The sequence below is a fragment of the Ptiloglossa arizonensis genome, chromosome 2 (assembly GCF_051014685.1).
Source record: "Ptiloglossa arizonensis isolate GNS036 chromosome 2, iyPtiAriz1_principal, whole genome shotgun sequence".
Taxonomy (NCBI): domain Eukaryota; kingdom Metazoa; phylum Arthropoda; class Insecta; order Hymenoptera; family Colletidae; genus Ptiloglossa; species Ptiloglossa arizonensis.
In genome coordinates, this window is record NC_135049.1 from 10483695 (window position 1) to 10511116 (window position 27422).

A 27422-nucleotide genomic window follows, 5' to 3' on the forward strand; every position below is an offset into this window, starting at 1 on the left:
TGACAAGTGTACGGTGCTGTTTAATTACGGGCACGTCTTGAACGAAATTAAGAATTCGGCGCAATAAATAACGTTTTAATCAGAGGATTCCTAGCCACTCTCCACGGCGGAGAATGGATCGGGGGCCAGGGTGGAAATTAGCGACGGTGCTGCACTATTATCTTTAACCCCTTTCCCAACGAATTTATCGTTCTTGGCAACTAATTGCCGCGCTCGATCGGTGCCCGGAAAATGTATTTTACGTACCCAATGATCGAACGAACGCGAGTAAATTAAAGAACCAATGAAACGAATATGCTGCGCCCGAAGAAGATTTCGCACTGGTTTCCGTTTAACGTTTATTTATTTCATTTAACGTCCCCGTTGCACGTCCGCGTGGTAGCGTGCATGCGGGACGCCGGTTTTATCTTGAATAAATAATCTTAATCGATGAAATATTTCACGAAAAATCGAAGGTGCCCGATACGTGTTCTTAAAATAATTGCTTGGCACGAAAGGGAACATTCAACGGTGCAAATCATTTTTTGAACTTTCTCTATACCGAACAATATTTATAAAAATATTCTGTTCACACTATCAGTTCCTCGTGAGACACTCCGTTGTGTTGAGATAGAACAGATACCCTTGTACGAAAAGATATAAGTAAAATATGTATACAGACAGTTGTATGAAAGAAACGAGAATCTAACCTAACATTAATTATTGATAGTCGCGAGTGACCGTTTCTTCAGTAATAATTTGAAAAATTATCGTTCCTCCAATTTAGTTTGCTCGCTTTATAGTTAAAATTGTATCAGTTTGAGACAATTACTTGAATTGTGCAGGCTTGTTTCACAATCTTTGCAATTAGATTTAGAAATTGCGATTCAACTTTTGTCCGCGTACATTTCGTTATTTCGATATAAGTAAAATATGCATACAGACAGTTGTATGAAAGAAACGAGAATCTAACCTAACATTAATTATTACACCTATAATGTTAATAATTATAACATTAATTAACATTATATTGCACAGCAATATAATGTTCCTTCGAAGGTGTGAATGACAAGTATCACTCCTGGTTGGTCTTGTAGGTCATGTTGTCAGAGTGGTAGATCCAGAGCAGAAAAATTACGGATGTGGATGGATTAAATATGAAGAAAAAGAAAATCGTGTAAGTGCGATGGTATAGTTGAGAATATATTGCATGTTCGTCTTTTTCTTCATGTATTATTCATCCACATTCGCAATTTTTCTCCTTCCGATTTACCACACTCACATAACCTACAAAATCACCCGCCAACAACTTTTATCGCTAAGTCAACGCCCAACAATTCACATATTTGATCGAAACATAGTACACATTATATAATAAATTTAAGAAATCATTTAGTCGTTCCGTAGTATCGTTAATAATGTGCAAGGAAAAAATTATTAACCAGACTTTTCGAAACAATCTTATAACTGTCTTTGTTTCATCGGTTCGACCTTCCATTTTTTAGACACTCGTGAGAAAACTAAAATTCTTAACGATATTGTTTGTAATTCGTATAATACGATTAAAAGTTTTAGTTTTCACAGGAGGGTCCACCAAACGCAAAACCGATACGTTGAAAGGAAAACACAGTAATAAAGTTGTTCTGCAATGTTTACTAAATAATTCTTTCCTCGCGTAATGAACATTCTTCGAGAACAAAATTCATTATTAAACGCGAACCATTATGAAACTTCTAAGGGAGACTTTATTTATACAACATTGAAGAAACGAATATAATTGAAGGAATTAATATCGTTTTCAATTTGTCGCGTCGAAATTCGTTTGTACCTGCATATGTACAATATGCTTTAGAGTTTCCCTGCTCGGAAACTCGTTGACCAAAAGACAGCCCCGTGTACAATAAATAGGGACCTTTAGAATTGTATTTCCCTTGAAGTCCTCGCATAATATGGTACATCCCCTGTCAAACCGGCGGAATTGCGTCAGTCCCAGCACTTTCTTAGCCTTCAGTCTGCTCAGGTCTTTTGTTCTTCTGTCTATTCCGGCTCGTACTAAGCTTTTGAATGATATCTCATGATTTGAACCCCGTGCGTCTTAACTCACGATTACTGCACCATTTTCTTCCAACGACGCTGAACTTTGTTTTATAAAGAAAGCGAGCCGACAATATACCTTTCATAATATTACCATGTTTGTTATAAAATTAATGAGAAATATTATTGGAGAAACGTGGAAAAGCCTGCAAACGAATAATACCCCGATAAGCAGCATTATTCGAGCAAAATAAAGAAAGTAAATTTTCAATTGCAGCACGACAATAAAAGGACCATGAGACTAAATGCGATTCGTAACTGTATCCATTTTACAGGAGATGAGTTCGTAGTTTCACTCTGTCGTGAAAAGTTTTACAATTAATAAATCGGTACACAAATTATATTTCAGATGAAATTTGATTCATATTTCTCTTTTCATTTTATTCTGAGAAGTATCGTAACGTATATGGAAAAGATTGACTTCGTATTTTACACATGATTTCTTGCTTCATTCAATGACATTTTTTCAATTCAAAAATAGGCACTTACAACAATACTTATGTATTTTACCAATATACAGTATATACTTACATTTTCCCAGAAAGAAGTTCATTTAATCATCATTTAATCTCATTGTTAATTCATCAATAATAACGATCTCTCGGGCTACTATCTATAATAATTTACAATTGCAGTATAAACTACCTTTATCTTTACTCTCATTTACTTTGACGCAAACCTCAAGCGTACGTGTACTTATACAATGTTTATTTTATTTTAAACGAGAACTTCTACGAAATCGCGACCAATCTATCACATTTTCCATATTATTAAATATTAAAATCACCGAAGGAAGTTTTCAACCTGAATCAAGGGATAAGAAATCATCGTCTTGATTTCTATACTCGATTAGCGTTCTAATACGCTAAAGTGGAATTTTATATTCGCAATATCGGTTAACCAAGTACACGCGTAAGTTCCTTTTTCGTTGTAGCTACATGCAACCCTATAGGCAGAGAAGCTTTGAGGAAGGAAGCGCATTTCTGTAATTACGAGCTCCGCCAGTTTTCTCTGCCACATTCTTTGCACGAAGCTCCAGCATTTTCCATTACGATTCCAATAAATTAATTTTCAGCTGCAAGCCCGCCTTTCCTCCAATATTGGGACGTCCTCAACGCCGACGAGGAAGACGCCGTCTTATACGTACCATTTATACTCTTTACGGGGAGCGTCAGTCTGCGGGGATTCTAAGGTGCATCCCTCGATCTTCGTTCCAACCTTTACCTCAGCCCTTTCCTTACTTACCTCAGCCTCCTCCACTCGTCCTGCCGCGATGCGAGGGGAATCTTAAATCCAGTCCTCCAGCATTGATGAATCCGCTTTGCCCGGAAATTGTTCCCATACGTCTCCGAGGGCAAGCTTTTCTTGCTTCTCGAAACCTGCACAACTAAGAGGTGCCCCCTTTGACAAATCATAAACGACGGTCTTCTTACCGATCGAACGAATTATGTTTAAAATTTCTATTTCCTCTGTTTCATCTTGTACGCGTAGATCGAAGCAGTCGTGGTGTGACTCTTTCAATTCTCGGACAGGGGAGATCGTGATGCACCCAGAGGGTCAAATATGACCCAATAGTCGAATAGTTTTCATACGTTTGAGACGAATGTTGAACGATGATATTAGGTTCAGTGTTATATTTATTGTTGAATCGAATTGCATCGAAATTTTTTTTACAACACAACAAGTTGCGTTCAATCGGTTAGGATTAGCGGTAGATTTCTTTCGAACGTTTCATATTGAACTTTTATATAAAAAATATAGAAATTTTGAGCAATAATCAACCCTGGTACGTTAACTTAGGATCATACTAAGAATACTTTAACTAAGGATCGAACCTTATACGTTTTGAACCGATCTGAACTTTAAAGGGAAAAATAATGTTATTTTGGAGAATATTGTTTATACGCGACCAACTCCTGAAAGAAACTCGTAACTCGAAGTGACGTCAACTGACACAAACAATTCGTACAAAATTTATTTCCAAAATTGAGAAAGGTCTTCAAATCGGTTTATGAGATTCATAAAAAGTAGACGACAGATTTAAAATTTAGCGTAAATTGAAACCACTGTAAATATAAGATTTCTCGTTGAATGTTACGTAGAAATGAAAGTGAAATCAAGTTTCTGAAAAGAATATTTTTATCCAAGTGCGTATACGTTTCAAGAGAATAGAGTAAATAAGAGTTTCCAATTACTGTTACTTCAAATGCACATTTTTTTTAAATATTGTTGTTTTTTGAGAAACACGAAAAATCCAGGGATGTTCTGTCGTTTCGTCAGGGGAGTGTACACATCGTAGAAAAATAATGAAAATGTGACAACTCGGTCGCAATAATTTGCGATGTATCTGTCCAACCCTAAACGTGATTAGGAACGAGCCAATTTGCGTGGAAGCCTGTCAAATCCTTCCTCATTTGTTGAAATGGTTTGTCTGTGACGACTGTCGAGTCAAATGCATAAAGCGTGAATAATATTAGGTAGGTTATGTGGTTGGTGGAAATGCGCCGAGATCGGGCAAGGGTCTTTCACAATAGAGGATTATGCCATTGAAGTATTATAATGACGTTGTGCGGACTGAATAGGGCGGAGTCAGTGTGCGAGGTAAGGTGGAGGTCAATGACATTATGCAAATTGTATTACCGGACATCATGGATATTTCGCAAAGTAGAGAAATACGAGCGTGCTTGTGAAATCTTTCGCGTGGAGCGGGCCAATAGAACGACGTCCTTATAGAAGTCTTATTTAAGTTACTTCCACAACTGATTTTCGTCAGCGAAATATGCAGAGGAAATGGACATTTCTTGCCCATAAAGGGGGACCATTGCTTCTTACAATTTGAGTAGCTTCATCGTACGAGGATTTCATTGAATCGTATGATAATAATTTGAGTATCACGAAGGGATATTATTACACCGATAGATATTTTATCTATTTATCAATTTACTTACCACGGTGCATCGAAGTGTGAACATCCATTAATTTTTGTTGTTCGACAATCCTTTGTAGAAGTATTGTATTATATTGTATAGTAATGATTCTAATATTCTTAAGGAATATTATTGCATATATAAATATCTATCTATTTACTTTGGTGATCCAATGTATGAGCATTATTTAACGCTACGATGTACGTTTACAGACGTCTATTCATTCTCGCTATTTAACATTCCCAGTATGAGGATTGTATCGTATATTGATGATTTTAATGTGCTCAAGAGATATTATTACACCGATAAATATTTAATTATCTATCGTTACTTCAATGTTACATATACGAGTATTATTTAATGATATGGCGAGCATACACAGGGGTCCATTAATTCGTGCCGTTTGAAGGGAATGCGGCACGCCAAACGCATTCCTTTCTCCTTCTTGGCAAGGTAGTGAATAGTTGCAGTGCGGTTGAAACCCTAAGTGGCGTGTAACTTTGTGTTTTCAGAATGAATTTTCACATATACGATCTAAACACGAGTGCCTATAAAATTAGGCAATATTCTATCAACCGTTATGCGATATTTAATGTTCATAATAGATTATTGATCCAATGGATAAAAGTGTTGAGAAATTAAAATAGCGAGGATAATGTTTGTGAAAAGATAAAAGCAATTAGTATCGACGATTTCGTACGTTTCGACCATCATTTTGTATATTCTTCCGATAATTAATATTAAGTTTCTTCAAAGTGTTCAAATAACATAATATTACTCTTCACTTCAATTATTGAAACCAATTTCATTCTTTCTGCTTATAATTTTACGATTATTGTACAAGGTGTACAAAATTCTGTACACGTTACAAAGTACACGATTGCTATTTCAATTTGCAATTTCGTTCAATTTTTGCGATAACACTGACGGTTGTAGTTGTTCGACTAAAATTGTATATTTAGATCAGTATTACAGGTTTCCCTAGAACTCAAATTATCGTTGTGTTTCTATAGAAAAAGTACATAAATATCTCCTTTGCGATTCAGTTTTATTCTCGTGACTGAAGATTCCGGTCATTCGATTCAAATTTTAATTCTATATTTATACATCTTTTCTCAAAACTTAAATTTCTCCTTCCCACGCATCTCCGTAAAAAGATCAGGTACTTGCAAAATACCTAATTGCCAACTTTGCGATTCAGTTCGACTTTCGACAATCTCGCGAAAGATTACGATTGTCCAGTTCAATTTTCACACTCACATCGACGAAAAGTAACACAAATAAACGATCACAGACGACAAGGATACTCACCGATGAGAACGACGAGCTCGTTCCAGCCTCTCTTTAACATCTCCCGTGCGTCCAGCATTCCATGATAACAAACGCGGTGGGATATCGTCGAGGACGATGTCGCGCGCGTCTCCTAACCTGGGTGGTTACCGAAAGTCTTTGGTTAGGTACCCGGTGGCAGAGTTAGTTATCGGGTGCCTCCAGTGGAGCAGAAGTGGACGCCAAGAACGAGAGTGGGTGCACGTGCATCGACGAATGTCCCGCGGGTCAGCTTGAACCGTGTACAGGAAACATAAAGTTGGCACTTCTTCGGCAAGTTTGGTAGGAAGTCTGCGAGTAAGCTCTACGTGGTCCTAGTGGATCGGTTCCTCCCTCGCCTTTCGAACACTGTCTGCTTGTGCTTCGCGCTTTCGCACTGGCCGCGACCACATCAAAGCGCTGGTTGAACGAGCTTTGAGCATGATACTCCGTGCCGTACCCTGCCTAGCTTTGTGACACCGCAGCCAATATAGTCGGGCTGCCTGTTATTCCTCAGCTACCATTCAATATCCTTAATTAAATTCGGAAGCTTATTCACTGTGGTTAATTACGATTTCGTTCGGCCGGCTTCCGTTCGTCGGGCGTCGTTAACCGAGACACGGTCCCACTAACGGTACACAAAGCAAAAAGCCCTCGGAAGAGCTTCGTCTACCTACCGCTCGAAGACTATCGTCTATACGGAATCGAGTTTTCGCGTTGCACGGGTACACCGATTTCGATCTCGTTCACGGTCGGTTCGATTGGTTCTGCGTTCGCCGATGGTTTGTCAAGCATCGTAAAGAGACAGGGGGCAGCATTGAGCGTCAGCCTTGATCAATAATATACCGCGCGCGATGTAATGAACGAACGCGAGGCACACGAAGCAATCTTGGGCCTGTTACGATCAAACTGCCCTGTATTTCTCTGGAACGGTGATTCTCAATGGTTTTTTGGCCGATGTCTTTCAAAAGGGGAGAGAGAATGCGCCTTGAGTTCGTGGACAGAGATTTTTCCAGACGTTTATTTTCATTTTAACGATTCTGATCGATGGAATTGTGTACTTGTTGGATATATCTGAGGAAATTAATACTTGTGGTATATTTAATACTTTGGGGTATAAGTTTTGGTATATTTAAGAGACGATACTTGCAATTAGTATACTATGTATTGGAAAGTTCGAGTGACATAGTTGTATAATTTTCTTGAAATGGAATGTAGGAATAGAGATATTTGTTGAAAGAGAGGTGTTGGAATGATTAAAGTGAAGCCTACATAAGTGTAGTCTTATGATTGAACGTATTTTATTATAGGAAGAAATGTTTAAATTTTCTACATTTTTCTATATTAAACATTTTATTTCGTATTTTATTTGAAATGTGCATCATTTATTTTCGATACTCATCTTGTAGCATATTGTGCCTTGTAAAAAGACTTTGTTCCATTTTAATGTAGCCATGAAAGAATAAGAGGACTTTGATTGTATCTATTGAATTAAAAATTTATTGACTTTTCCTTGTTCACTTGTTGAATTATTTCAGGAACCATTTGTGCTCTCGTACTCTGTACTTATTACTATATGCTTTTATCAAATAACGTTACATCAATTATTTCTATTTATATACTTACATTCTCAGTATATCATTTACTTTGTTGCTAATTGGCAATAAAAGTTATGCAGCAATCAATTTAACGACACTGCTGGTATTATTTTACATTAAAATACAAACGATCCGAAAGGTATTATGTACGATACACTTACATAATTAATGTTTGTCATAACGTACGACTTTGATTTTCCAAAGGCTAATGACTCTGAATAAAATATTGCGTTTAATGTAGCACTTTAGTTGTAAAATTTGAAGTAGATGTTACACCAAAATTTTAACATTTTCATTCGACTCCATTTAATTACCCGATTCAGGATTCAGAATAAAATATTACATGTAATGTAGCACTTTAGTCGTAAAATTTGAAGTAGATGTTACATCCGAATTTTAATATTTTCATTCGATACCATTTAATTACCCGATTTATTTATTATTCTTGTATCCTGTGTTAACATCAAGGGTGCTTCGAATGATTATGAAAGAATGAAAATGTTGGGTAGATTTATTCATAGAGAGATTTTGATTAATCTTCTCGCAGTTGGGAAACGTGGAGAAACCAATTGGTGACTAATAATTCAAAGTCTCGTGTCACGCGGAAAATGATAATATTTTTCTCACCGTGAGCATAAATTATATTCTCTTATCTTCGTTCACGGAGTATATTAACAAAATACAGCAAAAACTCGTTAATTGCGCGCGTCTCGGTCGGTGGTACGTAACTAACGAATACGTGGTGAATTTATCTTCCAAGAATTGCCCGAGTTCAGTTCGCAATGGAGTCGACCTCAACGCCAATAGAAGAGAGTGACCTTAGACGATGAATCATCACTTCCATATGTGAAAAATTAAATGCTTATAATTTTAATTTAATTACAATAAAGACTGTTTCAATAGATTCCTAAGAGCTTTCCGATTGAAATAAACCTAATTTAAAGATACGGTTATATAATTATAAAAATGAGATCTTGTGTACACTTTGGACCGTAGGATCCATAGTGCGTTTAAAAAGAAAAGTGAAAACATTGACCACAATTGTTCTTTCCTTTCTAAACATTGTAATTATTATTTTGGTTATGACTTTATTATTTGTAAGACAGTCTAAATAAGAACTAAAATAAGAAACTCTGATCTTAATATAACCAATGGCGACGTTTACAAAGATTTTAATTATTTACACAATTTACAATGATTCCAAGTTGAGTAATTTCGATATAAGTACACCACGACAGATAAGTACACAAATCCTTAAAGTTTCACGCCGTTTTTAATCACCCTATACAAAACAGGAGAAGACTGAAAATCATCAACCCTTTTATAAAAAAATTAAATAAAAATAACTGTAAATCACGGATCGACAAACTCAAACTTCGACATATTTATCACTCGTAAGATCCACTGCACAATCAACTAATTAGCAAATTGTCTTTGTGTCTATAATTTAGTACCGGAATATTCCAGAAACAGAATAACCATCGAGCTCTAAAGATCTCATTTGCCAGTCCAAGTTGTAATTGTAAAACTATCTCACAAATAATAAAATTATAACCAAAATAATAAACACTATGTTTAGGAACGAAAGAACAATTGTGGTCAATGTTTCCACTTTTCTTTTTAAACGCACTATAGACCCTACGATCCAAAGTATAGATAAGATCTCATTCGCTATTGCAACAAGTCCATAATAAAACAGTCCAAGTGGAATTGTAAAACTGTCTCACAAATATTAAAATCATATCCAAAATAATAAACACTATGTTTAGGAAGGAAAGAACAATTGTGGTCAATGTTTCCACTTTTCTTTCTAACGCACTATAGACCCTAGGATCCAAAGTGTACACAGGTTCGTCTGGTGGTAAGCGTCACGACATTTTCTCGAACGTACCGTACATCTTTTCCACTCTATTTCCTGGCTGCCTGTGTTTCTTTAGAAAATCCCAATTACTTTTATGAGGGAGAGGTGACAGGAAGGGACCAGACTACGTCACATTCTCCTGCAGGATTACCCTGGATGCTTGCTCCCCGCTTTGTCTCCGAGTCTCAGATCCAACTTCCGTTCTCAAGCCCTTGCCGGCAACTAGGAAGGAGGGAAGACAGGAAGGGAAGGGGGGCGGGGAGAGTGTTCGCTGGAGATTCGAAGGTGGAAATGAACTGCCGGCATCAACAACCTTAGTAATGACGTGGCTCCCGTGTCTGAGTCTATCTTCACTTCGTCGCTCATTCCCGAGCGCCATTCCCAAACAATGGTCGCACTTGAAGCCTGCAGCTTAGCGACGAAATGATAGTTTGGACAGCTTGCTAAATGAGATGCTCCATTTCCAGGTCTTCTGCAGCCTTTCGAAAATCGAAACCCCCCGTGAGCCTCAATTTTTCATTTCCAAGGGCGTAAAGTGGAGTACTCGGAACTAATGCGCCTCGTTAATTGTCTGGCAACTGGTTTCTGCTGTTACCTCGCTGTCTGGTAATTGTTTCTCTGCTCGTGCACGGTATTTCCAAACTCCGTATTATACATTCTATGGTTTTATCTCTGTATAATAATTTAAGCTCCGCAATGGACGCCCCGGCGTCCGAACCGTGAGAAACGACGTCAAGCGTTAACGATGTTACGACTATTAATATTTCCGCGCGTTGTCGCCGTAAATGATAAATTTCTTTCGATTCGGTTTTGTTTGTAAAAGTTGTGTCAAACACACGATATTTCATTTACCGTGCATTCTATGACTCTCATCGATCGGGTTTAACCCTGAGCGAACCAAGGTGGGATGGTCGACGTTATTTACCAAGGGGAGTCCTTGAAAGATTACACAGGTCTCTCATTGTTGTATTATTCGTTATTATAGCGTTTTTGTTTCAATATCGATTCTATTGATCGTGATCTACCTATTTGACCATGACCAAAACACTTGCTTACAGTTTAAAACGTATCACTCTTATCACTGTGTACTCTATTTGGAGACGCGATCACAGCATATTCTTTGGATCCAGATAAAGAAAAATGTTACATAAATATGTATTGTTTAGAACCTGATTCGAAAGGTACGATAGAAATATGAGATAATAATGAAACAGCAATACCACGATACAATGTAGAAAAGCACAAACAGTTTAGATTAAGATAGACTGTATGTGTTTACATTCGGTCCGTTTCTATTTAAGCTGTATTTATTTTCAAGTTCGTCGAACACTACGAGCGTAATATTTGCTAGTGCTATTAGTAAATTGTTGTCTCAATTGTTTATTAATCAAAAACATCCAGATATTCACTAATATCATCAAACTTTTGATAACCTCCACTGGTTAATATTTCTCAACCCAGATGAAGATAGACTAAGTGTAAATATTTCATATTTGTATCGTAACTTTTAAATAAAACTCTAAACGAAATACATTTATATAATATTTTTTTTTTTCATTTAGATCCAAAGAATACACCAACGAAGTTCGGTCGTTAAAATATCGATCACCCTGTACATTACACATTTACAACTTTGATCGAGTGGTCCAACCGGTTCCTATTGTGAAATCGCTGTTTATATAACCAAACGCGATCTATCGCGTAGATCTCTATCCAATAACGATCCGAATGACGTGTGAAGGACATAAGGTTCGTATTAGATGCAGAGACGGTTGTCGAAGCGTTAACCTTCCTCAAAAGTTAAAGCACTGCCCGCACGAAGAATATCAATAAGCCAACTTCGAACCACTTTGCTATCGTAAACTATTTTCACAATTTCATATCCATCAACGTTAAAGACGAGCAATACATCACAAACTTCATCGCTTTAATGTACCTCCAAGAGCAAGACAAACCATCGAACGTATACACGCCAACGTGCTTTCCTCGAATCGATCTATAATATTTTAAAAAACGGCACGCGTTCAACTTTCTCGTTAAACCTTGACAACGATCTGCTCGAACATTGTTCACGATAGATTTAAGTGGTTCTTCGCTATTAACGAGGCCATTATAATGAAAATTAAAGGAAATTATTCGAACACGAAGGACTCCAACGACTCCTCCCCATTTTGAATCAAAATAATGCACAGGGCCTCCACCACGAATAAACGCAGGATTATACTTAATGGCAATCTATGGTATTGTGCGCCAATGTTGAAGAGCGCGCTTAAGCGGCTTTCAAATCGTACCGACCTGTAGTGCTATAGCAACCGGCTCGTGTTATTCATTTGTGCGCTTACCAATCCCGAGAAAGATCTTAAGTATCGCGAAACGTATTTCGACAAATGGTAATGCCACGTATAAGCTGCTAATTACGTTCATATTAATTCACCGTATTCGTACGGGTATTATACGCATACAGTGCAAACTTTGTCCGGTGAATCGAGAACCATAAATATCCCGATTCATTGATCGCGTTCAAAAAAAGATTTCTAGATGTCCATTTACGTTAAGATTCCAGCGAAAAAGGCTCGTTACCTATTGAAATTATCAAACAGGTGTATTATATTTAGAAGACTCCTCAGACATCTCGACAAACATGCGTAATACAAAAATCGATTCGTACAGTTTGAGTCTCGTTGCTTTTCGATTCGTTTCACCCTTACACGTGAACTCTCTGGGACTGGTGCATGACATAAATGCTGGACCACTCTTTTCATTCTTGCTCAATTGCTCCACGGAAGGTTTAATTGCTGTGGTACTAGGGATTGTACCAAATTCGGATTGAGTGTCGAGAGAGAAGATGCTATTTGAAAAGTGAAAAGAAAAAGGAGATCGGGAGATCGGAAAGGCCGCGTGCAGCATCGGACGTAAAACGAGGCTGCTTTGAATGGCGGGTACTTACTTAGGCAAATGCCTGCTATTCGGATTAAGTATTTGTTCTAAAAGCTAAAGGAAGCGTGAGAGAAAGATGAGAAGGAGGTATGTAAGAGGAGAGTGCGCGCGGGAACGAACATCGGGAACGTAAGTGGGCTGTAAAATCCTTCCATCACTGCGAAACCGGGAAATTCAGTGAAATTTACTTCTTGTGCCAGCATCAAACGAAAACGCTGGATTTCCGGTTATGTTGGACCGACGCGGCTAAGCGTGGTTTACTGCCCACCGCTTCGTTCGATGGTGTAAGAACAACTTTTGTCGACTCCATTGTTGCGCCATGGGTACCTTTAACGTTCGCAACTTACTCGTGCGGTAACCGGTCGCCATTATGGTTGAAAATTGATTGGAATACGTTTAGTCGAGCAACAGTTCAAATATTACAAAGAAGCGTAGCAGTGGTCACTAATATCCGTGTGGTGTTGATGATCATTAGTATCTTTTTAGGTTACCGTGCAAAATGTTTCAATTATTCGGGTAGAGTTTCGAGGTTATGGTACGGAATATTTCAAGTTTGAAGGGAAATTATTCTTGTAATTTTAATCATTTTAAAGAAGTGCGGATGGTGGTAACGGTCATAATTATCCGTATGCTTTTGTTAATTATTGTGCGAGATAGTAGTGGTTGTTATTATCTCTGCTCTTGTTGATTATTCTGTGCGATAGTGGTAGACACTATTGTCACTGTACCCTTGAGATAGTAGTGGTCGTTAAGAGCACACAGATAATAATGACCCCTACTATGCGATAAATGTGACCCCTACACAATGGTCATCAAGGCATACGTATAATGATGACTATTAATAAACATACTTTTTATTTATATTTAAAATATTCTGAATACTGGGGCTCTCTTCCTTTGATTCTTGGATCAATAAATGACATCTATTCCATACAATGATCAATAAGAACGTAGAAATAATTATGATCACCGTTGATTGTGAGGATACATCGACTCGGAGAGCACGGATTAATGAAAAACTGAAATGTAAAAAACTTGTGTACATTTATCGTACGAGATGTAGAAAGTATCTTTATATGTATAAAAAATTATATAATACCTTTTGAAAAATCTATAATAGTCCATTATTGTGCCATGTAGTAGATTGTTCGATAAGTTTCGTCGTTCGATAAAACTTATCGCACAGTGGTACTAGATTGTTCGATAAATTTTGTTTAACAATAACTTATTGAACATTAATCCATTTCGTTTAGTTTACGCGTTATTTTGATCGCACTTGGGATAAAATTGAAAAGTATATAAAAACTGAAAGTAAACAAATATGAGAATATTTACATAGATCTCTGCGTTACACGTTTCTGAAAGTACAACTGAATGTTTTGTCAGATTTTTAAACGCGTTATAAATATGAAAAAGAATCGCGCAAGACGTAAATGACTTCGGAACACAGTTTACGTTACGGCTCGGATAACGTCCAATTTCAGAATTAATTTAAAACTCTTCGCGGAGAACAAATATAATGACTTTTTAATAACCTTAAAGTCCGGTCTAATATATTCACGACTTCGTGCAGTGTATATTGCAATTTCGCGAAGGCAAGCAGTGGCTTTCATCGGTGTATAATATGTAATTTTAAAACAATTCGAATTTCGTAACGTCACGTTCACGTCGTGCACGTTTCGTGTATTCGTTACGCGTTCAAAGAAATTCGATGTTATTTGGTATCACGCGGTAACTATTTATCGCGCACTTTTGTCGCGGATAGAACGCAAAAGGTACACGAATAAAAATGCTCCAAAGGAATTTCGCAATTTGAAGTATGAAGCAGATAGAGATGAACCTCATAGAAAGTTACCCCGAAGAAAGTATTAAGGCTACTACGAAGGTTATCAAGGGGTTAATGAAATATTTTTCCACCGTCTCACGGTGAATTTTACCCAACGAGAACGACGCAGACCGGGTAGGTGGAGGTAGGGGGCGGTTAGGACGAAGGATGAAAGGATGGGCGGGGGATCGAAACAAAGCTCCTTTGCAGCATACCGTTGATCGAACTATGTTACGCGCCATTGCAAAATTACGTTCTTTTTTCCCTGTTTCGGCCGGATATTAAGAATAACTCCGATATTAAAGCGGTTTTAGAGTAAACGCTTTGCCTTCGTTTTCACGTGTTCCTCGTTATTTACGAGTTACGACCACGAGTTTCACCGACTGTCAAGAATTCCACGATATTGCGCCGTAAAGCTACGACGTCGTTGGCTATCCTGAATTCGAATTGAAACGTGCCTCATGTCGTTCTGTTCTTGTCAATTCATCGCCTACGCCGTGGGGTTATATGATGGGTGTAAAAGGGAAAAATGGATCGTGGGAATGCCAATAAACGTGCCCGGAACAGTGGAATTGGGAAAGGTGACAATAAATAGGTGAAAACGTGTAAGAGGATCGGGGAAAGGGGCAGGGTGTTAAAAACTACTGGATATCGATTCAATTATCTATCGATAACGCGTGTAATTATGGGCTCACTTCACTCTGGTGGTTGGACTACTTGGTCTTACCAAACAGGTAATTCTCTTGATTTAGAAATATTTGAAATGTATTATTAAAGTTATGAATTATCGTTCTTTGAACGAACGATATGAAACTAAAGTAATATATATATACAACTATATGCAAACGAAACAAGAATTAACAATAGATCAAGTAAAATGCAAAAGCCAAGTGCAGTATATTTATCATATCTTTAGTCGACAATATTCGATTAGATAAATCGTGGATTCGAGTCTCGTTATTTTTCAATGATCAAAAATTTGTTTGCCTTCGATTTTCGTTTACACATAACACTATGGTAAGAACAATAGTATAATTTTAGTAGGTACGAACTACTATAAAAAAGTTTATTCAGTGGTAACTATTTTAGTATGTAAACTTTTTATAAATTATAAGTTTATATAATTTTGTTTCCGTATATGGAATTACACGGACTTTCATATGCAGTATGTTGCTCGTGTACAATCTACGTGAAATGTTTTCCACCTCAATTATTCTTTACAGAAATCTGAAATGTAACACGAAATATACGCTCGTCCAGAACTGCATTTGTCTTGTGTGTTTCGGCAAGCATTGAATAAACACAGGAAAAAATAGAAACACGAGTATTGTAGTATGCATCGGTAGCAAGGAGCGGCTGAATTGTTGCCTTTAAACCTAACCTCAAACGTATCCCTCTATTGAATCGTATAATAGAGGTTCTGCTGTAGTCTCTCCGATTTTCTTATGCAATAAATTCGCGATAAAATTGGTAAAAGTTTCTTTTCGTGTGTAATTCTTTGCCAGAATTACGAGAGTACGTTTATACTATCGTCGATTTCGGTTCAATCGCCCGAAACACAATTCGGAGCGATGTACAGCGAACGTTCGATGTATCATCAGCAAGCAACGCGCGTCTGTCTGCGTAGGTCGACGAATAATGTGAACTTGACCAGCCAATTCTGTTTGGAATACGAATTCCCTTATTACTCGGGAAAGATCAGCGTTCCACGATGCTGAGTGGTCGACTTCGTAGTACGTTGAGAAACGTTCAAGGAAGCAGAAGGACGATCTCGTCGCTAAGTCTGAAACTTCAAAGATCGGCCGGAGCTGTTCGGTAATCACATTGCCCGATGAGAATTTCTGGCAACATTGTTCGAGTCCCAAGGAACTCGATAGATGGATAATTCGAGGATCGTATCGCGTCCCTCGAAGAGACATTCCGAAACTGTACGTAACTGCGCGAGCTTTTTAAACATCGAGCGAAGTAGTATCACTCGGACAAGGTCAACGAGTTGGGAACTTTTCGAGTAAAACCGCTTTAAGGAATACACTAGTTGGTACACTCGGTATATTTACCGACGTTAGTAAATAGTACCTTCTGTAACTTGATCCAATTACTCGAGATTTAAATACAAATATATAGTTGGACAGAATTATATAGTTTTAAATGGAACTGAGGTTAATTGAGAGATTTGTTACTAATAATTACAGTACAGTGTCCTACGAAATATAAACATAAATTGAATTTGTTATTTTTCTTTTTGTAAGTCTTAACATGTACATCAATATTACTTTTATTGTCTAATAATTCGTTCAATCCGTATCAACGAATTCTTGATGTATTTTAGTTATGCACGTATTCAAGTTAATTTATGTTTGATTCATTAGTATCGTAAGTCCGCATCCGCACTATTCTAACTGGTATCACTAATTACAAATTTTGTATCGACAGTATCTTCCATCGGTACAAATTTAGTCGAACGAATTGGGAAAGAATTAAATTAAATCTTCTATTTTAATAATCGTCATTCGTATATTACTGTCTCAATATTATTTATACATGTGTTCTCGTTGTCCAACGTCTGCCCTAAACGTCAAAGAGGGTACTTTGGTGGAAGATTAGCTCGCGTTCGCCTTATTTTCTCCCGTTTGGATCTATAGTAAATAAAACTGGAATGGTTGTTGCGTGAAATTTCGTACGTGATCGATCCGGACAATCAACGGTGTCCTTCAACTAGACGAACGTAATTCGACTAAAGTGGCTTTTACTCGTTCAGGAGGATGGGACACAAGCATACCAAACGAAGGCATTTGTAAGGACTTTATGAGGTTCCGATACCCGCCGCCCCCTCATCTTCTCTGCCACTTTCCCTACCCTCCGCTGCTTTCCTTGCCCTTAATCTAAAAGCGCTGACAAACCGCGAAACTTTTTCCACAGTGAACAAACACGTGAATAAATCGACGCGAGACGCCCCCTGATTCTAGGTTTATATTCAAAGTTCCGCAGAGGATACCTATCGTCGTTTGCGCTTCTTCTCCTTCCTTCTCTCTTTTCTTTTTCTCTCTTTGTTTCCTTTTTTTTTTTTCTTCTTCTTCTTCTTCTTTTTTTTTTTTTATTTCTAATGTCCCGTCCGCGCGCACATCTGTCCGCGCGCTTGCGCGAGCAACCGGGGGGGCCCGGGGAAACGATCTATGTCGTGTCGCGGGTTATAGTACTCGTGGAAGTTTAGGTACATATGTGGACGTATGTACGGTACATGTGCGTCTAGTTTTGCATGTCTGACGCGAAAGTACCGTCTTGCGACCATGGATTCTTCGGGGAATTCGAGTACATGTGTCTTCGATTAATGTTCTGTGAATCTTGTTTATCACCGGTGTAATAACATCTGCGATGGAACAGGTTTTACATAAGTACCGAAACCATTGCACGAAAAATGGGCTGATCGATTTTCATTACTCTCGATTATTCGTCACGGTAGCCCGGGAAAGGAGTTTGACGTTTTCGGTCCCCTTTTCGGTATACAAAAAGTTAATCGATCTGGATAAAATATTACGTAGGGGAAACGCATTATTTGTTTGTAATATTTTTCTTTTAATCGAACCGTTTCTTACATACCGAAGAGGATCGTAACATTTAGGGTGGAAAACGTTGAAATTGATTCTTCTAATTACTACGAAAAATAATTGTATATATATTGTGAAGGAAACTTTTCTAAAATTGAATTTTCTATTGCACGTTTAGAAATAATAGCTCGAACCAATTGTAGCCTTCTGTCAATTAATCTTTGTTGTAATTCTGGATCTATTTTCGTTTTAATTTTATTTATTGCATATTTATTTATGAATTTTGTATTGTAGTAAGAACTAAAAATAGGATACTGTTACAGGGGATGGTAACGAGTCCTTTGTAATCGTGTCTTAACCCTATACTGCACGAATTTTTATATCTGATCGAAAAATATGTTTTCCGAAGGAAACATGCCCTTTAAGATCAAGAAAATAATAAAAGAAAAGAAGAATCAGAAATATACGTATGAAAAAATTTTCATACGTTCCATTATAAACTTAAAATAAATTTACAAAGTGAATACAAACGAGTTATGTAATAGAATGTTATTTACCGACAAATGTAACTATTATTGTTGAAATTAAAGATTACATTTTTTTATACAAAATTCAAAACATACAATTAATTTTCGTACAACGCTTTGTATATCTTCACCGTTACTAAAATGGATTTTAAAAATTGAGTTCACAATACAAAAGTCAGTCGACTATTTTAACGGGACTTTTTTTATGTTGCGCAAATACGGTCGATAACGTGTATCCGAGAGAATATTTAGCGAGAGTTGTAACAAGACAGTTTTTATTATAAAAGAAAGAATTACGTATCACCAGTGATACATTATGCAGAATTAATTTACATTTTCTAACCAGAACGAGCAAGTGTCTGATGACTTATGGACTCAAGTGTACATCTTAACCTCTCCAATTTCAATAAAAAACATGCACATAAAATTAATATTGTAAACTGAATTTTGGGTTAGTTTCTTATGCAATTATTTATTTTGTAGATGAAAATTGTCCTACTATATTTTCACCAAAACAAACTTTATTCGAACAAAATATACTCCATTAGCTTATATAGTTTCCTTTAGCGTGGGTAATAAAAATATTTCATTCGTATGAAACTGTTCGTTTTTCCCATTAACGAAATGCTCGAACGCCTCGATTATATTCACCTCGTCCTGAAATACTTTATTTCAGAAAAACGGTTCCAAATGCTGCAAAAGGTAGTAATTCAAGGAACCAAAAAGCTGACGGAGCAGCTGCAGAGGCAGCAAATAACACTCCAACCTACGACCTACCGATTCCACTTCACGATTAAAAAAAGTATAATATCTAAGTACCTGCGTGAAAGAGAAATTACAGAGCGAACAGTAGGAAACGCAAAGGATATTAAAAATACATGTGATACTTAACGATGAGACTTCGACTGGCAAAATTTTACAAGCATATCTGTCAAGATGTTATAAATAAAAATCATTGACAGGAACCACTTTCGACGTCCACTTTCACGCTTGTTGATTTTCTTGTTAAAATTCTCACTAAATCATGATTGATTCTAAAATAACACAAGTATTAATATACAGGTTTGCGAAGGTATTCTTGGTATGATCGAGGAGGGCTAATTTCTCATTGAGAAGTAAATAAAAAATTTAGTATAAAGTTTTTTCATTCGTAGCTTCGTTTTCGAGAAAATAGAATTTGAATGTATACGATTCATGTATACCGTAGACGCAATAATACAGAATTGTTTGTCGATCTTATAATTTTGTAGCGTAAGTTACCGTAATGAGAACATAACACGTCATGTTATCGTGAGTAATCGTGAGTAGGGTTCTTTCTCCAATGAACGCCACTTTAAGCTTATCTCCTAATTTTGTTCAATTATTTCAGAAATTATTTAACCTAAAAATCGTTTGTGTAACTTATATAAAATGAATAGTAAAATTATTACATTTACTACATCATAATTCCCATACTTTCTACACAGATTAGTTGCTTTTTTTTATGCTCAAACTACACATTCATCTCCTAATACCTACATTTAAGTATTAAGTACCCTATACCAATGTCGATAAAGTGAACAAATTTGTCACGTTGGATACATCATATGATAATTAATGTTCGTAAACACTGATATCCTCAGAAACGGTCCAGGATTGCGACAAAGTGTTCATCTCGGATAAATAATACAAATAGATTATCAAATTGAATTTTCTCGAAATCGAAATCTGGAACAAAAAGAATTCAAGTTTTCCTTTTACTTTCAACCCGTTATCGTTCTCTGTTCGACTGCACCGTGAACTCCGCTATGTGCGATGATAAATAAAAAACATTCGTGAAATATTTTACACCAAAGAAAAAACATGTATATCGCGACGGGCTCCCCCCTCCCCGGCTAATCTCTCGCGAGTGAATCCAACGTTTTACGAAATTCGAGCATATCGCGCGAAAACAGTCGAATAAAGGATCTACATTGTTCCGAAAAATTCTCGCGTCCCATTGTATCGATTCTTTCTCCCCCGCGGTATGACCGGAAGAACGAGGTTAGAATCGAATCGAATTCGGTCCTCGGTTCATTGACTTTCAAATAAAGCTTCCCAAATCGTAAATTAACCTGAACAGAATTGCGCGAGAGGATCAAAGGATTCCTGGAAGTTCCGTCGATCGCTATGGATCTCGAACTACGCGTATGATGAACCATAGGTAGGGGGAGGGGAGGGGGTTGGGTGGCCGTGGGAGGGGCAAGAGGGCATTACATGGGGAATATGTACGATTGCTCGGGTACGTATGTATATAGACGCCGAAGAGCCAACGTCGCTCCGGGAATTGCCATGGTAATTAAATTATAAATGGTCGTGGCCTGCGGTCGGAAATAATTCGACGCGGCAGCTTTCTGCTACAATTCGCCATAGTTTCCGCGGAGGTCGGCCGACCGCGTTTCCCGAAACCTCTCCTCCTACCTCCTGCTTCATCTCCAGCTCGTAACAAGAGTGGAGAGGCGGTGAAGGGAACACGGCGGAAAAGCGGGAGGTAGCACGCGTTGCGGTTTAACCCTCCGCGCCTGGTCAGGACATATAATAATACGGTCAATTTTGAATCGAGTTTGGTCGGACGATGCCTCCTTTCCCTCCTCTTTCCGCGTCCCAATACGCCATCGCTTTACCCTCGACCTTCCCGGTGGCGCGCTCGTAACTCCCCCCACTCCGCGCGCCTGCCTTCACCTACTACTACCACTGCTCCTCACCCCCCCTCGTCGTACGCTCAACCTACCTAGTACGGGGTCGGTCGGGTGATTTTGCGAGGCTCGCTTAACCGCCAACAATTTGAGCCTGTGAATAATTCTTGGCGCTCCAATCTAACTGCGAACAAATTAGACCGAATTAGCCGAGATTTGGTACGTGCTTCCAAACCGCTCCGCAACTATCGTCTCCCTTCGCTCACGGATCGAGCCGTCCCTAACGGTAACCCTGCCGTGGATCCCGGCCTTGCGTCGCGTTATTTTCGACGTCGATGTCACGGTGTATACGTGACGACCCTGCGCGTCTCAAATACGCGAATGCGAGTGACGGCTTAAACAACCCGAGCGACGCAACAGCGGCGCGCGCCCCGGGATTTAATAAGGGGCACGCTCGGCAAACGAACGATTCCGGTTTCGCGCTTTCGATCGCGTTTCTAACGCGAGTGTAACGCGGGAACTACGAGCACGTGCACGGGATCATTCTTACGGATCTGTACGCCGATTAATGCCGCGGATAACTCGCGCGGCGATCTTTTTACTGCAGTACACACATTTGTTTTTCTTTTTCTTTCTTTTGTTTTTTTAAGAAGGTTTCTCGGTGGTTCCTTGAAGCGAGGGACGGTGAAGAACTAGAGGAGATAGGTTGTTCGCGGGTTTCAAGCACGGGATACAGAATTTCTGTTGCAATTCTACGCGTTTCGATGCATAAGAATCACCGAGACGATGTTTCTCGAACTCGTCGCGGAGAATTAACTGCTTTTAAATCTACGAGACGGATTTTCAACGAACGTGTCCCACTTTTTGGGCTGTTCGAAGAAAAATTAGGGAACGGAAGATCGTACCGGGTGAATTTATATTTGAGGGATATAATATTATAATTTTAAACAAATTATAATTTGTTTTTAGAAATCGAAAAATGGTTTCAAAATAGAGAATTATCTATTCTCTTCTCGTGGAATTTAAGTGTAATGATTATTACAGATAGGTTTTAGTGAAATTTTCCAATGAAAATTATAACTCCGAAGGAGATGTAAAATATGTTCGGAATTATATTAATTGAAAACGTAAAGAGTATCCGATTGCTGAAAACTTACCACATTGTTTCGAATTTCATACTATACAGGATTGTTAATGGCGTTGATTAATTTCCAACGCTGGTGATTAGCGAATACGTACAAGGTTACTTCAGTTGCTTAAAAAGTGTTCTGTTTTGTGGTCTTCCGAAACCTTCCCACTGTTCTCGATGCAAAAACTAATTTTCTAATATTCATCCTTTCGTGGCGAAATCCAGTGCTTTAATAACGAGTATGCCTATAGAACGATCCAGTACACTTGTAATATGGATTTCTGAGTGAACTAAAATGCATCGAACGTGTCCAATGAGAAGCTGCTGTCGAACGACCGGGTTTGTATCGAGTTAATTTTCTAATTTTGAAATCGTAATGATTGCCCTCTCGTGTACGTCCATCTGTCTTGAGTTTGAGGAAACTCCTTTTAGAAAACTCTGACAGTGTATTCTCAAATATATGTAGCCGGTGTTCTCAGAAATAATGAAGTAACAACTTCAATCTTGCCACTACCGCAACAAGTGTTAAGCTCAAAATAATCTCTCTCAGACAAGCCGAAAATTATTTTAACAAAAGTGTTCCGTCCAAAATTTGTCGATACACCACACAGTGAATAAACATTATATCACATACGAATTGAAATTCTTCAAAGACACTTACCCCAATAAATTACTTCCAATTATAAAATATAAAATCATCTTCGTTGCAAATACAGTGAGGATATAATCGTAATTTAAAAATGATTTCTCAGAATAAATTGAAATCAAAGTTCCTACAATTTAATACAATTATATATATATATACACATATATTGTAATCAATCAATTTTGTAAGATCTCGACAAATCTCTGTAAAATATACCAAGGAGTTGAAACGTTCCTTCTTGGTCCAGAACAATAACATAAATAAAAATAAAACAAAGTTCCTTTATTACCGGATAAAGGAAACAAATAGCTTATTGCATCGATTCGAAAGTATATCCCATTTGTAGGGTAATATCGAGTACAGAGAGATAGCCGAAGCTAAATCTGAGGAGAAGTTTCTCGCGAATGTGCCTCGTTCCATCATACAGGACGCTGCAGTCTGCCAGTTCGGGCGCTAACAGTTTACTTCGAAAAGTACATTAAGAGGAGAATTTTATTTATCGATCACGGGAGCACTGTGCCCCCGCGAGGTCAGTTTTCATTGTTCCACCCTCATGTTTCTATCCCTGTGCTATTTCGGCCGTTCGTCGCTGAGTTGATGTCGTGGAAGGATAAAGGAGAACTCGAGGCCACGGGTGGGAGGGTTGCAGGGGTTCAGGTCGAGTCGTCAGTGATGAATGCCGGTAAACTTCGCACGAAAAGTCGTTTATAAAGCAGTGCTGTGCCACACTACGGATGCTCGCACTTCATAACTTCCTTCCTACACCCGCCAGCAACACCGAGCGCGAGGCCGCAACTAACTTTGCGAAGACTTCCCTAAGATTCGGTCTCATTGTGCGAGTATCCGTACGCGGACGTGATACCGGCGCAGTCTTTCGAAAACTTTCGATTTTTGGCCGAAGTTTCCCATTGAATTAATAGCGGAACAAAAAGTACGTTGCACGAAACGCGACGCGACCCGAGCGTAACTTGAATTTGGAAACTTTGATTCTTTTAACAAATTCGAAACTCGAGAAAGGGTTGGACCGTGACTCGTGACTGAAAATGTGACTTTTGTTTTCGGTGAACGATTATTGTATTCGGATCGTCTTTGTCGGTTTCTCTTTGGACGACAGAAGAATCTTGATCTAAGAAGATCTAATCACTCTTGATCGAAAGAAGATGAAAACGAACGGTAGTTTTCTTTTTGCTTTCGATTCTTGTACGTATTGAGAGTAGATGCTTAACGTTGCATGCGAGAGGAATTGAAATTTAGAGTACATTGTGTTGGTCGACGATTGAAATGTAAATGGTGCTGGTGGGGTTGTAGATTTTGTTGTTCTGAAATGAAATAATGATTGGTGAAAATTTGAAATGCTCACTGTGTACGATGGTTGTGTAATGTAAGTAAGAGTAACGATAAGTAGAAAGTAAGTTGCCTGGAATGAGTATTGACAACGATATTAATTCATTAAAAGGAATAGATTTCATTCAGGTCCCGTGTCTGTATTTTTATTGTTAGTTGCGTTGTATATAATTGTTCAATTACATTTCTATACTCTACATTTACAACTTATTTTCACACTATATCTTTCTCTCTACACTTACATTTAGTTTTAGTATTACCTTGGTCGTGTATTCAAATTTACCGCTGTAACACGTCACCACTCGCGTTATTTATCTCTTTTATAGCTTCAACTTTTTCTACATCCTGCTCCCTTAGATGTACACGTCTCTTTGTTTATTCGTGCTTAATCCATCCCATTTTTGTAATTTTTTTACTTTGGCTCTACTATCTCGTGAATTTGTTTTCTTCGATACAAAACCTACCACACTGTCGATCTTCGCCAATATTTTCTTTCCGATCATTATTTTATTGTAACCCGACAAAAACCATTATCAGTAGTTAATTAAAAAAGTAATGCACATACAAGCGGGTTGACACTAGTAATTTTTTTTAGTTTGAGTCTATTATCTCGTGAATTTGTTTTCCTCGATACAAAACCTACCACACTGTCGATCTTCGCCAATATTTTATTTCCGATTATTATTTTATTGTAACACAACAAAAACAGTTACCAATAGTTAATTAAAAAATTAATGCACATACAAGCGGGTCGACACTAGTGATTTTTTTACTTTGAGTCTACTATCTCGTGAATTTGTTCTTCTCGATACAAAACCTACCATACTGTCGATCTTCGCCAATATTTCCTTTCCGATCATTATTTTATTCTAACACAACAAAAACCATTATCAGTAGTTAATTAAAACAGTAATGCACATACAAGCAGATCGACACTAGTGATTTTTTTTACTTTGAGTCTACTATCTCGTGAATTTGTTCTTCTCTATACAAAACCTACCATACTGTTGATCTTCGCCAATATTTCCTTTCCGATAATTATTTTATTGTAACACAACAAAAACCATTATCAATAGTTAATTAAAAAAGTAATGCACATACAAGCGGGTCGACACTAGTGATTTTTTTACTTTGAGTCTACTATCTCGTGAATTTGTTCTTCTCGATACAAAACCTACCACACTGTCGATCTTCGTCAATATTTTCTGTGATTCAATTGATTCCAATCATTATTTTATTGTAACACAACAAAAACAGTTATCAGTAGTTAATTAAAAAATTAATGCACACACAAGCTGGTCGACACTAGCGCTTACCTCTCAAAACGTCAACGTTTCGTTTCATCGATTCGTGAACCGCTCGAGTACCGGGGCGCGAGCTTACGCGATTGTTTAATAAATACAGTTCGACGTTGCGTACAGTTGGGCAAGTTGAATCTAAGCCTCGAAATTTAACTAGTCGGGAGATACGTTCGAATACGACAGCGTTGTTCTCGCATCGGCATTTCCCGTAGAAGCATAGGCGCTCTTAGGATGGGAGTCTGCTCCTTCGTACCCTCCTCGCCCGTCTCGGTACGGCTTTCCGCTTTGACTATAAGTTCCAGCGTAGGTCGAGGTCGACGATACATCATCTTCCCGCGGAGACATAGATTCACAGTGTATGCATAATATTTGCCGAGCTGGCGGGAAAATTAGAAGTACCGTAAGCCGCTTTTCTTATCAAGTCTGTACTTTACGAGTGAAAGCGCCAGGGGATGAAATGTTTGGGAGCGCGGATAAGGATGTAACTAGAGTACTGGCTGTGTCAACTGCTTCTTTCTTTCCCTTGTTACGCCCGTGCTTCTAATATTTTCTTCAAATATCGCCGTGGCATTAAACCAACAATTTTCTTTTCTTCCTCGCTCGGAACATTTCCGAGTCATTATTTCTGGGACGTATAGCTACGTTTCAAATACCAGACGAACGATTCCAATGTACGCGCGTCTCGTTTAATATCAATGGTACAGAAATTTGTTGGAAAAATTCATCAACGACCAAGAAACGTATTTTTTAAACGATGCGTACGTTGAAAGGTATATTTATGTCTAATACGTATTAAATGAAACACGATGACTGGATTATTCTAACCACAGTTAGCGTGTATTCTTTATTACGCGTTGTCACTTTCTCTCTGTTTCTTTCTCTTCGTGAAATCCCATTCTGAAAACTTTTTCGATAATGAAAGCTTGGGTATCTATAGTTATAGGTATAGCGAGCTCACTGTACTACGCTCTCAGGATACAATGATCGCTCTTAAACAATTTTATTCTCACGAAGATTATGTATACTTGTTTCTTCAATTCTGTCCGCAACTATGTATTCGTACATTCCTGGAATCGTTATTTTCCGAGCCAATAGTACAAATAGATCTATTAGTACATAAATTGTAAATAATCTTTCTTCTTAGATTTTCATTTTCACATTGTACGGTAGCTTCTTGTAGCAAATGTCTATTTACCATAAAAACAAGTCCAAACGCTAAGTTATTCAAATCCTTCTTAATTATGAATAATTTTAATCATTTCTAAAAAAGAACTTCTTAAAAGTAACGTATGATTAAAAATTATCCAAACATAGTCTTGTTTGGACTCATTTTCGTTATAAAAACTTTGCCAATTCATCGTAATATTTTCATAAAAATGTAAAGGGAACTATACAAATTTGTATTTTGTATTTGTGTTCACATATCGATACGTACACGGTACTGTTTTGAAATTTTGGTCACGAAACACACACACACGTAAATTCGAGATTCGCTCATTGCTGTTCTGTCTCGCTTACTCTCGGTGTACCCCATTTACTTTTCTCTTTGAACCCGTCGATCGAAAATCGCTGTTTACCCTGCTTTCAAGTGAACTGTCGGTCTCAATTGTGTCACTAAACGGCGGAGATTACTGTATCTAGCGCAAGTAATTGGTTCTGTTCATAATAGGTAATAATAATCGAAATTGAAAATACTCGGTGTTTAAATTGTAACCATTTATCGTTCGATCGAGAAAAGAGCAACACG